Genomic DNA, 14,395 nt, shown 5'->3' on the forward strand with positions numbered 1-14,395 from the left:
AAAACTGACATCGTAAATACACTGAAAAGAGGTTCACACAACTGTGAAATGATGACTATACTCTTTACATTTTTAATTCAGTTTCAATAAGATGGCTTTTCTAATCTCCTCTAGTTATAATCCTTAAGAATTCAAACTTATACAGCTCTGAACACTATGTGAATGTGTTTAGTACTCTTAGAATTCACAGTAATAGATACTGGAATTGCCCGGGTTCGGTTATGGGACAACTGAATTACAAGAAAACAGAACCTTAATATAATACGGGCAGCATAAATACATTGAAAACAGGATCAGCTGTGAAATGAGTATACTGTTTACATTTTTAAATTGAGTTAAATTAGATGGCTTTTTAAATAAAAGTAGCTATTTTCTCAAATAATTCAAACTTTCACAGCTCAGAACACTATGTGAATGAGCTTAGAATTCTTAGAATTCAGAGTAATAGATACTGGAATTGCCCAGGATCAGTTAGGGAACAGATGAATTACATGAAAATAGAACCTTAATAATATACGGGTAGCTTAAATACACTGAAAAGAGGTTCACACTGCTGTGAAATGACCAAAATACTGTTTACATTTGTAATTGCAGTTCAATAAGATGGCTTTTCTAAACTACTCTAGTTATAATCCTTAAGATTTCAAACTTTCACAGCTCTGAACACTATGTGAATGTGGTTAGTACTCTTAGAATTCACAGTAATAGATACTGGAATTGCCCGGGTTCGGTTATGGAACAATTGAATTAAAAGTAAACAGAACCTTAGTATAAAACGGCCAGCTTAAATAACTGAAAATAGGTTAATACTGCTGTGAAATAACCAGTATACTGTTTACAGTTGTATTTCCAGTTCCATAAGATGGCTTTTCTAAACTATAGTTGCTATAATCCTTAAGATTTCAAACTTGTACAGCTCAGAACACTATGTGAATGTGGATAATACTCATAGAATTCAGAGTAATAGATACTGGAATTGCCCGGGATCAGTTATGGAACAGTTGAATTACAAGAAAATAGAACCTTAATATAAAACGGGCAGCATAAATACATTGAAAACAGGATCAAACAGCTGTGAAATGAGTATACTGTTTACATTTTTAATTCGAGTTCAATTAGATGGCTTTTCTAAATAAAAGTAGCTATTTTTTCAAATAATTCAAACTTTCACAACTCAGAACACTATGTGAATGAGCTTAGAATTCTTAGAATTCGGAGTAGTAGATACTGGAATTGCCCGGGTCAGTTAGGGAACAGTTGAATTACAAGAAAATAGAATCTTAATAATATACGGGTAGCTTAAATACACTGAAAAGAGGTTCACACTGCTGTGAAATGACCAATATACTGTTTCCATTTGTAATTGCAGTTCAATAAGATGGCTTTTCTAAACTACTCTAGTTATAATCCTTAAGATTTCAAACTTTCACAGCTCTGAACACTATGTGAATGTGGTTAGTACTCTTAGAATTCACAGTAATAGATACTGGAATTGCCCGAGAGACGTTATGGAACTGTTGAATTACAAGAAAATAGAAACTTATTATCAAACGGGCAGAGTAAATTCTCTCAAAAGAGGTTAACAGAGCTGTGAAATGACGAGTATACTGTTTATATTTTTAATTCCGGTGCAATGAGATGGCTTTTCTAAAGGAAAGTAGCTATATGCTCTCAGAATTCAAACTTGCGGAGCTGAGAACACTATGTTAATGAGGTTAGAACTTTTAAAATTCACAGTAATAGATACTGGAATTGCCCGGGATCAGTTATGGAACAGTTGAATGACAGGTAAATAGTTCCTTCATATAAAATGGGCAGCATAAATACACTGAAAAGAGGATCACACAGCTGTGAAATGACAAGTATACTGTTTACATTTTTAATTCAGGTTCTATAAGATGGCTTTTCCAACCTACAATAGTTATAGTTCTAAAGAATTCAAACTTTACAGCTCAGAACACTATGTGAATGTGGTTAGTACTCTTAGAGTTCACAGTAATCGATACTGTAAATGCCCTGAACCGTTATGGTACAGTTGAATTACAAGTAAATAGAACCTTAATATAAAAAGGGCACGTTAAATACACTGAAAAGAGGTTCACACAGCTGTGAAATGAGTATACTGTGTATATTTTTAATTCCTGTTTAATAAGTTGGTTTTTCTAAACCGTAGTAGTTACAATCTTTAAGAATATGAACTTATACAGGCCCGAGAGAGGTTTTGGAACTGTTGAATTACAAGAAAATAGAACCTTAATATGACAGTATACTGTTTACATTTTAAATTCAGGTTCAATACGATGGCTTTTCTAAACTACAGTAGTTATAATCCTTAAGAATTCAAACTTTTACGGGTCAGAACCCTATGTGAATGTGGTGAGTACTTTTAGAATGCACAGTAATCGATACTGGAATTGCCTGGAACGGTCATGGAACAGTTGAATTACAAGTAAATAGAACCTTAATATTAAACGGGCAGCTTAAATACACTGAAAAGAGTTTCTCACAGCTGTGAAATGATGAGTATACTGTTTATGTTTTTAATTCCAATGAATTAGATGGCTTTTCTTAAGGAACATAGTTATAATCCTTTAAAATTCAAACTTCTGGAGTTCAGAACCCTATGTGAATTTTGGTAAAACTCCAGGACTTCTAAATAATTCACACTGGAATTGCCCGGAAAAGGTTATCATACAGTTGAATTACAAGTAAGTAAAAGCTTAATATAAAACAGGCACCTTAAAAACACTGAAAAGAGGTTCACACAGCTGTGAAAAGACGCCTACACTGTTTACATTCTTAATTCCGGTTCAATAAGATGGCTTTTCTAAACGAATGTACTATATTCCCTGGGAATCCAACCTTATAGAGCTTAGAACACTATGTGAATGTGGTTTGTACTTTTAAATTTCACAGTATTAGACACTGGAATTACCCGGAAATGGTTATGGAACAGTTGAATTACAAGTAAATTGAACCTTAATATAAAACTGACATCGTAAATACACTGAAAAGAGGTTCACACAGCTGTGAAATGATGACTATACTCTTTACATTTTTAATTCAGTTTCAATAAGATGGCTTTTCTAATCTCCTCTAGTTATAATCCTTAAGAATTCAAACTTATACAGCTCTGAACACTATGTGAATGTGTTTAGTACTCTTAGAATTCACAGTAATAGATACTGGAATTGCCCGGGTTCGGTTATGGGACAACTGAATTACAAGAAAACAGAACCTTAATATAATACGGGCAGCATAAATACATTGAAAACAGGATCAGCTGTGAAATGAGTATACTGTTTACATTTTTAAATTGAGTTAAATTAGATGGCTTTTTAAATAAAAGTAGCTATTTTCTCAAATAATTCAAACTTTCACAGCTCAGAACACTATGTGAATGAGCTTAGAATTCTTAGAATTCAGAGTAATAGATACTGGAATTGCCCAGGATCAGTTAGGGAACAGATCAATTACATGAAAATAGAACCTTAATAATATACGGGTAGCTTAAATACACTGAAAAGAGGTTCACACTGCTGTGAAATGACCAAAATACTGTTTACATTTGTAATTGCAGTTCAATAAGATGGCTTTTCTAAACTACTCTAGTTATAATCCTTAAGATTTCAAACTTTCACAGCTCTGAACACTATGTGAATGTGGTTAGTACTCTTAGAATTCACAGTAATAGATACTGGAATTGCCCGGGTTCGGTTATGGAACAATTGAATTAAAAGTAAACAGAACCTTAGTATAAAACGGCCAGCTTAAATAACTGAAAATAGGTTAATACTGCTGTGAAATAACCAGTATACTGTTTACAGTTGTATTTCCAGTTCCATAAGATGGCTTTTCTAAACTATAGTTGCTATAATCCTTAAGATTTCAAACTTGTACAGCTCAGAACACTATGTGAATGTGGATAATACTCATAGAATTCAGAGTAATAGATACTGGAATTGCCCGGGATCAGTTATGGAACAGTTGAATTACAAGAAAATAGAACCTTAATATAAAACGGGCAGCATAAATACATTGAAAACAGGATCAAACAGCTGTGAAATGAGTATACTGTTTACATTTTTAATTCGAGTTCAATTAGATGGCTTTTCTAAATAAAAGTAGCTATTTTTTCAAATAATTCAAACTTTCACAACTCAGAACACTATGTGAATGAGCTTAGAATTCTTAGAATTCGGAGTAGTAGATACTGGAATTGCCCGGGTCAGTTAGGGAACAGTTGAATTACAAGAAAATAGAATCTTAATAATATACGGGTAGCTTAAATACACTGAAAAGAGGTTCACACTGCTGTGAAATGACCAATATACTGTTTACATTTGTAATTGCAGTTCAATAAGATGGCTTTTCTAAACTACTCTAGTTATAATCCTTAAGATTTCAAACTTTCACAGCTCTGAACACTATGTGAATGTGGTTAGTACTCTTAGAATTCACAGTAATAGATACTGGAATTGCCCGAGAGACGTTATGGAACTGTTGAATTACAAGAAAATAGAAACTTAATATAAAACGGGCAAAGTAAATTCACTCAAAAGAGGTTCACACAGCTGTGAAATGACGAGTATACTGTTTATATTTTTAATTCTGGTGCAATGAGATGGCTTTTCTAAAGGAAAGTAGCTATGTGCCCTCAGAATTCAAACTTACAGAGCTGAGAACACTATGTTAATGAGGTTAGAACTTTTAAAATTCACAGTAATACATACTGGAATTGCCCCGGATCAGTTATGGAACAGTTGAATGACAGGTAAATAGTTCCTTAATATAAAATGGGCAGCATAAATACACTGAAAAGAGGATCACACAGCTGTGAAATGACAAGTATACTGTTTACATTTTTAATTCAGTTTCTATAAGATGGCTTTTCTAACCTACTGTAGTTATAGTCCTAAAGAATTCAAACTTTACAGCTCAGAACACTATGTGAATGTGGTTAGTACTCTTAGAGTTCACAGTAATCGATACTGTAAATGCCCTGAACCGTTATGGTACAGTTGAATTACAAGGAAATAGAACCTTAATATAAAAACGGCAAGGTAAATACACTGAAAAGAGGTTCACACAGCTGTGAAATGACAAGTATACTGTGTATATTTTGAATTCCTGTTTAATAAGTTGGTTTTTCTAAACCGTAGTAGTTACAATCTTTAAGAATATAAACTTATACAGGCCCGAGAGAGGTTATGGAACTGTTGAATAACAAGAAAATAGAACCTTAATATGACAGTATACTGTTTACATTTTAAATTCAGGTTCAATAGGATGGCTTTTCTAAACTACAGTAGCTATAATCCTTAAGAATTCAAACTTTTACGGGTCAGAACCCTATGTGAATGTGGTGAGTACCTTTAGAATTCACAGTAATCGATACTGGAATTGCCTGGAACGGTCATGGAACAGTTCAATTACAAGTAAATAGAACCTTAATATTAAACGGGCAGCTTAAATACACTGGAAAGAGTTTCACACAGCTGTGAAATGACGAGTATACTGTTTATGTTTTTAATTCCAATGAATTAGATGGCTTTTCTAAAGGAACATAGTTATAATCCTTTAAAATTCAAACTTATGGAGTTCAGAACCCTATGTGAATTTTGGTAAAACCCCAGGACTTCTAAATAATTCACACTGGAATTGCCCGGAAAAGGTTATCATACAGTTGAATTACAAGTAAGTAGAAGCTTAACATAAAACAGGCAGCTTAAAAACACTGAAAAGAGGTTCACACAACTGTGAAAAGACGCCTACACTGTATCCATTCTTAAATCCGGTTCAATAAGACGGCTTTTCTCAACGAATGTACCTATATTCCCTGGGAATCCAACCTTATACAGCGTACAACACTATGTGAATGTGGTTTGTACTCTTAAAATTCACAGTATTAGACACTGGAATTACCCGGAAATGGTTATGGAACAGTTGAATTACAAGTAAATTGAACCTTAATATAAAACTGACATCGTAAATACACTGAAAAGAGGTTCACACAGCTGTGAAATGACGACTATACTCTTTACATTTTTAATTCAGGTTCAATAAGATGGCTTTTCTAAACTACTCTCGTTATAATCCTTAAGAATTCAAACTTTTACAGCTCAGAACGCTATGTGAATGCGGTTAATCGTCTTAGAATTCACAGTAATCGATACTGGAAATCCCGGGGAACGGTTAAGGAACAGATGAATTACAAGTAAATAGAACCTTAATATAAAACGGGTAGCTTAAATACACTGAAAGGAGGGTCACACAGCTGTGAAATGACGAGTATACTGTGTATATTTTTAATTCCTGTTTAATAAGTTGGTTTTTCTAAACCGTAGTAGTTACAAGCTTTAAGAATATAAACTTATACAGGCCCGAGAGAGGTTTTGGAACTGTTGAATTACAAGAAAATAGAACCTTAATATGACAGTATACTGTTTACATTTTAAATTCAGGTTCAATACGATGGCTTTTCTAAACTACAGTAGCTATAATCCTTAAGAATTCAAACTTTTACGGGTCAGAACCCTATGTGAATGTGGTGAGTACTTTTAGAATTCACAGTAATCGATACTGGAATTGCCTGGAACGGTCATGGAACAGTTGAATTACAAGTAAATAGAACCTTAATATTAAACGGGTAGCTTAAATACACTGAAAGGAGGGTCACACAGCTGTGAAATGACGAGAATACTCTTTATATTTTTAATTCCGATTCAATAAGATGGCTTTTCTAAATGAAGGTAGCTATATTCTGTCAGAATTCAAACTGATAGAGCTGAGAACACTATGTGAATGAGGTTAGAACTTTAGAATTCGCAGTAATAGATACTGGAATTGCCCGAGATCGGTATGGAATGGTTGAATTAGAAGAAAATAGAAACTTCATATAAAACGGGCAGCGTAAATTCACTGAAAAGAGGTTCACACAGATGTGAAATGACCAGTATACTGTTTACATTTTTTAATCGAGTTCAATAAGATGGCATTTCTAAACTACAGTAGTTATGATCCTTAAGAATTCAAACTTATACAGCTCTGAACACTATGTGAATGTGGTTAGTACTCTTAGAATTCACAGTAATAGATACTGGAATTGCCCGGGTTCGGTTATGGAACAATTGAATTACAAGTAAACAGAACCTTCATATAAAACGGCCAGCTTAAATAACTGAAAATAGGTTAATACTGCTGTGAAATAACCAGTATACTGTTTACAGTTGTATTTCCAGTTCCATAAGATGGCTTTTCTAAACTACAGTTGCTATAATCCTTAAGATTTCAAACTTATACAGCTCAGAACACTATGTGAATGTGGATAATACTCATAGAATTCAGAGTAATAGATACTGGAATTGCCCGGGATCAGTTATGGAACAGTTGAATTACAAGAAAATAGAACCTTAATATAAAACGGGCAGCATAAATACATTGAAAACAGGATCAAACAGCTGTGAAATGAATATACTGTTTACATTTTTAATTCGAGTTCAATTAGGTGGCTTTTCTAAATAAAAGTAGCTATTTTCTCAAATAATTCAAAATTTCACAGCTCAGAACACTATGTGAAGGAGCTTAGAATTCTTAGAATTCAGATTAATAGATACTGGAATTGCCCGGGATCAGTTGGGGAACAGTTGAGTTACAAGAAAATAGAACCTTAATAATATACGGGTAGCTTAGATACACTGAAAAGAGTTTCACACTGCTGTGAAATGACCAATATACTGTTTCCATTTGTAATTGCAGTTCAATAAGATGGCTTTTCTAAACTACTCTAGTTATAATCCTTAAGATTTCAAACTTTCACAGCTCTGAACACTATGTGAATGTGGTTAGTACTCTTAGAATTCACAGTAATAGATACTGGAATTGCCCGAGAGACGTTATGGAACTGTTGAATTACAAGAAAATAGAAACTTAATATAAAACGGGCAGAGTAAATTCACTCAAAAGAGGTTCACACAGCTGTGAAATGACGAGTATACTGTTTATATTTTTAATTCCGGTGCAATGAGATGGCTTTTCTAAAGGAAAGTAGCTATATGCTCTCAGAATTCAAACTTTACAGAGCTGAGAACACTATGTAAATGAGGTTAGAACTTTTAAAATTCACAGTAATAGATACTGGAATTGCCCGGGATCAGTTATGGAACAGTTGAATGACAGGTAAATAGTTCCTTAATATAAAATGGGCAGCATAAATACACTGAAAAGAGGATCACACAGCTGTGAAATGACAAGTATACTGTTTACATTTTTAATTCAGGTTCTATAAGATGGCTTTTCTAACCTACAGTAGTTATAGTCCTAAAGAATTCAAACTTTACAGCTCAGAACACTATGTGAATGTGGTTAGTACTCTTAGAGTTCACAGTAATCGATACTGTAAATGCCCTGAACCGTTATGGTACAGTTGAATTACAAGTAACTAGAACCTTAATATGAAAAGGGCACGGTAAATACACTGAAAAGAGGTTCACACAGCTGTGAAATGAGTATACTGTGTATATTTTGAATTCCTGTTTAATAAGTTGGTTTTTCTAAACCGTAGTAGTTACAAGCTTTAAGAATATAAACTTATACAGGCCCGAGAGAGGTTTTGGAACTGTTGAATTACAAGAAAATAGAACCTTAATATGACAGTATACTGTTTACATTTTAAATTCAGGTTCAATACGATGGCTTTTCTAAACTACAGTAGCTATAATCCTTAAGAATTCAAACTTTTACGGGTCAGAACCCTATGTGAATGTGGTGAGTACTTTTAGAATGCACAGTAATCGATACTGGAATTGCCTGGAACGGTCATGGAACAGTTGAATTACAAGTAAATAGAACCTTAATATTAAACGGGCAGCTTAAATACACTGAAAAGAGTTTCACACAGCTGTGAAATGACGAGGATACTGTTTATGTTTTTAATTCCAATGAATTAGATGGCTTTTCTAAAGGAACATAGTTATAATCCTTTAAAATGCAAACTTATGGAGTTCAGAACCCTATGTGAATTTTGGTAAAACTCCAGGACTTGTAAATAATTCACACTGGAATTGCCCGGAAAAGGTTATCATACAGTTGAATTACAAGTAAGTAGAAGCTTAATATCAAACAGGCAGCTTAAAAACACTGAAAAGAGGTTCACACAGCTGTGAAAAGACGCCTATACTGTTTCCATTCTTAATTCCGGTTCAATAAGACGGCTTTTCTAAACGAATGTACCTATATTCCCTGGGAATCCAACCTTATACAGCTTAGAACACTACGTGAATGTGGTTTGTACTCTTAAAATTCACAGTATTAGACACTGGAATTACCCGGAAATGGTTATGGAACAGTTGAATTACAAGTAAATTGAACCTTAATATAAAACTGACATCGTAAATACACTGAAAAGAGGTTCACACAGCTGTGAAATGACGACTATACTCTTTACATTTTTAATTCAGGTTCAATAAGATGGCTTTTCTAAACTACTCTAGTTATAATCCTTAAGAATTCAAACTTTTACAGCTCAGAACACTATGTGAATGTGGTTAATCGTCTTAGAATTCACAGTAATCGATACTGGAAATCCCGGGGAACGGTTAAGGAACAGATGAATTACAAGTAAATAGAACCTTAATATAAAACGGGTAGCTTAAATACACTGAAAGGAGGGTCACACAGCTGTGAAATGACGAGTATACTCTTTATATTTTTAATTCCGATTCAATAAGATGGCTTTTCTAAATGAAGGTAGCTATATTCTGTCAGAATTCAAACTGATAGAGCTGAGAACACTATGTGAATGAGGTTAGAACTTTAGAATTCGCAGTAGTAGATACTGGAATTGCCCGAGATCGGTTATGGAACGGTTGAATTAGAAGAAAATAGAAACTTCATATAAAACGGGCAGCGTAAATACACTGAAAAGAGGTTCACACAGATGTGAAATGACCAGTATACTGTTTACATTTTTTAATCGAGTTCAATAAGATGGCTTTTCTAAACTACAGTAGTTATGATCCTTAAGAATTCAAAATTATACCGCTCTGAACACTATGTGAATGTGGTTAGTACTCTTAGAATTCACAGTAATAGATACTGGAATTGCCCGGGTTCGGTTATGGAACAATTGAATTACAAGTAAACAGAACCTTCATATAAAACGGCCAGCTTAAATAACTGAAAATAGGTTAATACTGCTGTGAAATAACCAGTATACTGTTTACAGTTGTATTTCCAGTTCCATAAGATGGCTTTTCTAAACTACAGTTGCTATAATCCTTAAGATTTCAAACTTATACAGCTCAGAACACTATGTGAATGTGGATAATACTCATAGAATTCAGAGTAATAGATACTGGAATTGCCCGGGATCAGTTATGGAACAGTTGAATTACAAGAAAATAGAACCTTAATATAAAACGGGCAGCATAAATACATTGAAAACAGGATCAAACAGCTGTGAAATGAATATACTGTTTACATTTTTAATTCGAGTTCAATTAGATGGCTTTTCTAAATAAAAGTAGCTATTTTCTCAAATAATTCAAACTTTCACAGCTCAGAACACTATGTGAAGGAGCTTAGAATTCTTAGAATTCAGATTAATAGATACTGGAATTGCCGGGATCAGTTATGGAACAGTTGAATTACAAGAAAATAGAACCTTAATATAAAACGGGCAGCATAAATACATTGAAAACAGGATCAAACAGCTGTGAAATGAATATACTGTTTACATTTTTAATTCGAGTTCAATTAGGTGGCTTTTCTAAATAAAAGTAGCTATTTTCTCAAATAATTCAAAATTTCACAGCTCAGAACACTATGTGAAGGAGCTTAGAATTCTTAGAATTCAGATTAATAGATACTGGAATTGCCCGGGATCAGTTGGGGAACAGTTGAATTACAAGAAAATAGAACCTTAATAATATACGGGTAGCTTAGATACACTGAAAAGAGGTTCACACTGCTGCGAAATGACCAATATACTGTTTCCATTTGTAATTGCAGTTCAATAAGATGGCTTTTCTAAACTACTCTAGTTATAATCCTTAAGATTTCAAACTTTCACAGCTCTGAACACTATGTGAATGTGGTTAGTACTCTTAGAATTCACAGTAATAGATACTGGAATTGCCCGAGAGACGTTATGGAACTGTTGAATTACAAGAAAATAGAAACTTAATATAAAACGGGCAGAGTAAATTCACTCAAAAGAGGTTCACACAGCTGTGAAATGACGAGTATACTGTTTATATTTTTAATTCCGGTGCAATGAGATGGCTTTTCTAAAGGAAAGTAGCTATATGCTCTCAGAATTCAAACTTTACAGAGCTGAGAACACTATGTAAATGAGGTTAGAACTTTTAAAATTCACAGTAATAGATACTGGAATTGCCCGGGATCAGTTATGGAACAGTTGAATGACAGGTAAATAGTTCCTTAATATAAAATGGGCAGCATAAATACACTGAAAAGAGGATCACACAGCTGTGAAATGACAAGTATACTGTTTACATTTTTAATTCAGGTTCTATAAGATGGCTTTTCTAACCTACAGTAGTTATAGTCCTAAAGAATTCAAACTTTACAGCTCAGAACACTATGTGAATGTGGTTAGTACTCTTAGAGTTCACAGTAATCGATACTGTAAATGCCCTGAACCGTTATGGTACAGTTGAATTACAAGTAACTAGAACCTTAATATGAAAAGGGCACGGTAAATACACTGAAAAGAGGTTCACACAGCTGTGAAATGAGTATACTGTGTATATTTTGAATTCCTGTTTAATAAGTTGGTTTTTCTAAACCGTAGTAGTTACAAGCTTTAAGAATATAAACTTATACAGGCCCGAGAGAGGTTTTGGAACTGTTGAATTACAAGAAAATAGAACCTTAATATGACAGTATACTGTTTACATTTTAAATTCAGGTTCAATACGATGGCTTTTCTAAACTACAGTAGCTATAATCCTTAAGAATTCAAACTTTTACGGGTCAGAACCCTATGTGAATGTGGTGAGTACTTTTAGAATGCACAGTAATCGATACTGGAATTGCCTGGAACGGTCATGGAACAGTTGAATTACAAGTAAATAGAACCTTAATATTAAACGGGCAGCTTAAATACACTGAAAAGAGTTTCACACAGCTGTGAAATGACGAGGATACTGTTTATGTTTTTAATTCCAATGAATTAGATGGCTTTTCTAAAGGAACATAGTTATAATCCTTTAAAATGCAAACTTATGGAGTTCAGAACCCTATGTGAATTTTGGTAAAACTCCAGGACTTGTAAATAATTCACACTGGAATTGCCCGGAAAAGGTTATCATACAGTTGAATTACAAGTAAGTAGAAGCTTAATATCAAACAGGCAGCTTAAAAACACTGAAAAGAGGTTCACACAGCTGTGAAAAGACGCCTATACTGTTTCCATTCTTAATTCCGGTTCAATAAGACGGCTTTTCTAAACGAATGTACCTATATTCCCTGGGAATCCAACCTTATACAGCTTAGAACACTACGTGAATGTGGTTTGTACTCTTAAAATTCACAGTATTAGACACTGGAATTACCCGGAAATGGTTATGGAACAGTTGAATTACAAGTAAATTGAACCTTAATATAAAACTGACATCGTAAATACACTGAAAAGAGGTTCACACAGCTGTGAAATGACGACTATACTCTTTACATTTTTAATTCAGGTTCAATAAGATGGCTTTTCTAAACTACTCTAGTTATAATCCTTAAGAATTCAAACTTTTACAGCTCAGAACACTATGTGAATGTGGTTAATCGTCTTAGAATTCACAGTAATCGATACTGGAAATCCCGGGGAACGGTTAAGGAACAGATGAATTACAAGTAAATAGAACCTTAATATAAAACGGGTAGCTTAAATACACTGAAAGGAGGGTCACACAGCTGTGAAATGACGAGTATACTCTTTATATTTTTAATTCCGATTCAATAAGATGGCTTTTCTAAATGAAGGTAGCTATATTCTGTCAGAATTCAAACTGATAGAGCTGAGAACACTATGTGAATGAGGTTAGAACTTTAGAATTCGCAGTAGTAGATACTGGAATTGCCCGAGATCGGTTATGGAACGGTTGAATTAGAAGAAAATAGAAACTTCATATAAAACGGGCAGCGTAAATACACTGAAAAGAGGTTCACACAGATGTGAAATGACCAGTATACTGTTTACATTTTTTAAACGAGTTCAATAAGATGGCTTTTCTAAACTACAGTAGTTATGATCCTTAAGAATTCAAACTTATACAGCTCTGAACACTATGTGAATGTGGTGAGTACTCTTAGAATTCACAGTAATAGATACTGGAATTGCCCGGGTTCGGTTATGGAACAATTGAATTACAAGTAAACAGAACCTTCATATAAAACGGCCAGCTTAAATAACTGAAAATAGGTTAATACTGCTGTGAAATAACCAGTATACTGTTTACAGTTGTATTTCCAGTTCCATAAGATGGCTTTTCTAAACTACAGTTGCTATAATCCTTAAGATTTCAAACTTATACAGCTCAGAACACTATGTGAATGTGGATAATACTCATAGAATTCAGAGTAATAGATACTGGAATTGCCCGGGATCAGTTATGGAACAGTTGAATTACAAGAAAATAGAACCTTAATATAAAACGGGCAGCATAAATACATTGAAAACAGGATCAAACAGCTGTGAAATGAATATACTGTTTACATTTTTAATTCGAGTTCAATTAGGTGGCTTTTCTAAATAAAAGTAGCTATTTTCTCAAATAATTCAAAATTTCACAGCTCAGAACACTATGTGAAGGAGCTTAGAATTCTTAGAATTCAGATTAATAGATACTGGAATTGCCCGGGATCAGTTGGGGAACAGTTGAGTTACAAGAAAATAGAACCTTAATAATATACGGGTAGCTTAGATACACTGAAAAGAGGTTCACACTGCTGTGAAATGACCAATATACTGTTTCCATTTGTAATTGCAGTTCAATAAGATGGCTTTTCTAAACTACTCTAGTTATAATCCTTAAGATTTCAAACTTTCACAGCTCTGAACACTATGTGAATGTGGTTAGTACTCTTAGAATTCACAGTAATAGATACTGGAATTGCCCGAGAGACGTTATGGAACTGTTGAATTACAAGAAAATAGAAACTTAATATAAAACGGGCAGAGTAAATTCACTCAAAAGAGGTTCACACAGCTGTGAAATGACGAGTATACTGTTTATATTTTTAATTCCGGTGCAATGAGATGGCTTTTCTAAAGGAAAGTAGCTATATGCTCTCAGAATTCAAACTTTACTGAGCTGAGAACACTATGTAAATGAGGTTAGAACTTTTAAAATTCACAGTAATAGATACTGGAATTGCC

Source organism: Myotis yumanensis, unplaced genomic scaffold (assembly GCF_028538775.1).
Source record: "Myotis yumanensis isolate MYYU_CA2020_CCGP unplaced genomic scaffold, mMyoYum1.0.hap1 SCAF_3, whole genome shotgun sequence".
NCBI classification, from domain to species: Eukaryota; Metazoa; Chordata; class Mammalia; order Chiroptera; family Vespertilionidae; genus Myotis; species Myotis yumanensis.